A 3,093-nucleotide genomic window follows, 5' to 3' on the forward strand; every position below is an offset into this window, starting at 1 on the left:
GAAGGTAGTCTTTTCCTGATCCTCTGGTGCAATACAAATCTGATTATACCCGGAATAACCATCCAGAAGACAAAAATACTCATGTCCTGCCAATCTGTCAAGCATTTGATCAATAAATGGAAGAGGAAAGTGATCCTTCCTTGTGGCTTTGTTCAATTTCCTATAATCCATGCATACTCTCCATCCTGTAACTGTTCGAGTAGGGATGAGCTCATTCTTTTCATTTGCGACCACAGTGATACCTCCTTTCTTAGGTACACATTGTACGGGGCTCACCCACGAGCTGTCAGAAATAGGATAAATGATGCCTGCATCTAGCCATTTCAGAATTTCTTTCTTTACCACCTCCTTCATGATCGGGTTCAGTCTTCGCTGCTGTTCCACAGTTGGCTTACTACCTTCCTCTAACAGAATTTTATGCATACAATATGAAGGACTTATCCCCTTGATGTCTGCTATGGTCCATCCTATAGCCGATTTGAATTCTCTCAAAATCCTTAAGAGCTTGTCTTCCTCACTACCTGAAAGGTCAGCTGAAATAATAACAGGTAACGTAGATGAATCACCTAAAAAAGCATACCTCAAGTGTTCAGGTAATGGTTTGAGCTCCAAGGTAGGTGCTTCCTCTATTGATGGTTTGAGCTTCCCTTCAGCGTTCTTGAGGTCAGAAGTACCAAGAGATTCAAATGGTATGTCCAGCTTTCGCTTCCAGGGAGAAGCGTTCAGATATTATAATTGTTCGTTGCTATCTTTATCATCACTGTCAAATTCCCCCACTAAGGCCTTTTCTAATGCATCAGACATTAGCATGTGCTCGAGTTCCGAAGTAACCGCGGAATCAATCACATCCACTTTTAAGCACTCCTCATCTTCTGTAGGGAATTTCATTGCCTTGAATACGTTGAAGGTCACATCCTGATCTTGGACCCGTATAGTAAGTTCCCCTTTTTGCACATCTATCAAGGTACGGCCAGTAGCCAAGAAAGGCCTCCCCAAGATTATGGGAATCTTCTTATCTTCCTCAAAATCCAGAATAACAAAATCTGCAGGAAAGAAGAGCTTATCCACCTTGACGAGCACATCCTCAACTATGCCCCTTGGGTAAGTAATGGAACGGTCTACCAATTGTAGCGACATGTATGTGGGTTTTGGATCAGGCAGATCCAGTTTTTTAAAGATCGACAAAGGCATTAGATTAATGCTTGCTCCCAAATCACAAAGGCACTTGTCAAAAGTTAGATTGCCAATGGTGCAAGGAATGGTGAAGCATCCTGGATCTTTCAGTTTTGGCGGTAACTTTTACTGCAGAACAGCGCTGCATTCTTCCGTGAGAGCAACGGTTTCAAGGTCATCCAGTTTCACCTTCCTTGAAAGAATAGTCTTCATGAACTTCGCATAACTAGGCATTTGTTCCAGAGCCTCAGCGAAAGGTATATTGATGTGAAGTTTCTTGAACACCTCCAGAAACTTCCCAAACTGTCTATCCAGCTTTTGTTGCTGCAGTCTCTTAGGAAAAGGTGGTGGAGGATAGAGCTGTTTCTCCCCTGTATTAGCCTCAGGCAGAGTGTGTTCAACAGTAGTCTTCCTTGGTTCTGCCGCTTTCTCCTTTTGCTTAGATTCTTCATCTCTAACTTCAGCTTCGACTTCTTTTGCCTTTTCAGCATCAGCTACTTTTCCAGACCTTAAGGTAATAGCCTTGACTTGCTCTTTAGCTTCCTTCCTGCCTGGTACTTCCGTGTCACTGGGAAGAGTGCCAGGTTGACGATTGAGCACTGCATTGGCTAATTGACCGATTTGATTTTCCAAGGTCTTGATAGAAACCGCCTGACTCTTGCACAACAGCTTAAGTTCCTCAAAATTAGCACTAGTAGGTGCAGCTGCACTTCCCTGTTGAGGATATGATTGCCTTGTAGCATACTGCTGTGGTTGCTGGAATCCAGGTGGGTTAAACTGTTTACTCACTCCTTGCTGATATGTTGGCTGAATCGCATTCTGATTATTCCCCCAGCTGAAATTTGGATGATTTCTGTTATTAGGATGATAGGTCGCTGGCACAGGCTGCTGTTGTCGCTGATAATTATTCACATACTGAACAGATTCGTTGACAAGAGAACACTGATCCGTAGCATGAGAACCTGCACAAAGCTCACAAACCATAGCTATTTGATTAACTCCATACGTAGCCAGAGAATCGACCTTCATTGATAGCGCTTGGAGCTGGGCTGCAATAGCAGTGGCTGCATCAACTTCCAGAATACCTGCTACCTTGCCTGACGTCATCCTCTGAGTTGGGTTTTGATGCTCATTTGCAACCATCGTCTCTATAAGATTATACGCCTCAGTATAGCTTTTAGCCCATAAGGCTCCTCCAGCTGCTGCATCGAGCATGGGCCGAGATTGGGCCCCCAAACCATTATAAAAACCAGTGATCACCATCCAATCCGGCATTCCATGATGTGGACATTTTCTCAACATTTCCTTGTAGCGTTCCCAAGCCTCGCACATAGATTCTGTAGGTTGCTGCGCAAACTGAGTAAGAGCACTCCTCATAGCAGCAGTCTTTGCCATTGGATAAAACTTCACCAGAAACTTTTGCGCAAGATCTTGCCACGTAGTGATGGACCCAGCTGGTTCAGAATGTAACCAGTCTTTAGCCTTATCCCTCAGTGAGAATGGGAAAAGCCTCAACTTGATAGCCTCATCAGTCACGCCATTATACTTAAAAGTGCTGCAGATGTCGACAAAATTTCTTATGTGCATGTTGGGGTCTTCAGTTGCCGCTCCTCCAAAAGAAACAGAATTCTGCACCATCTGAATAGTGCCCGGCTTGATTTCAAAGGTGTTAGCTTGAATAGCCGGATGAAGGATGCTTGACTGAATATCATCAATTTTAGGCCGAGAAAAATCCATAAGAGCTGGATCAGCTTGAACAATACGATCTCCCATGTTTACTGGTTCTTTCTGCTTAGCTTCTGAATCCGAATCCTCAAAATCTAACTTCTCCGGAATATCAAGAACTTCGTCTGTATCCTCAGCTGTATCTAAAGTCCTCTTACGAGCATGAGAACGAGTTTGCATAAACGCTTGCTAAAG

The 3,093-nt window shown here is 43.8% G+C and overlaps 1 non-coding gene across 1 annotated transcript; it reads left to right on the plus strand.

Annotated features, from left to right (window-relative positions):
• Positions 1-2,446: 2,446 nt before the first annotated feature.
• LOC141675555 (small nucleolar RNA R71) lies at positions 2,447-2,553 on the plus strand. The gene has a single exon (XR_012556202.1). It is a non-coding gene; the product is annotated as a small nucleolar RNA R71 (small nucleolar RNA).
• Positions 2,554-3,093: the final 540 nt, after the last annotated feature.

The sequence above is a fragment of the Apium graveolens genome, chromosome 7 (assembly GCF_009905375.1).
Source record: "Apium graveolens cultivar Ventura chromosome 7, ASM990537v1, whole genome shotgun sequence".
Lineage (NCBI taxonomy): Eukaryota > Viridiplantae > Streptophyta > Magnoliopsida > Apiales > Apiaceae > Apium > Apium graveolens.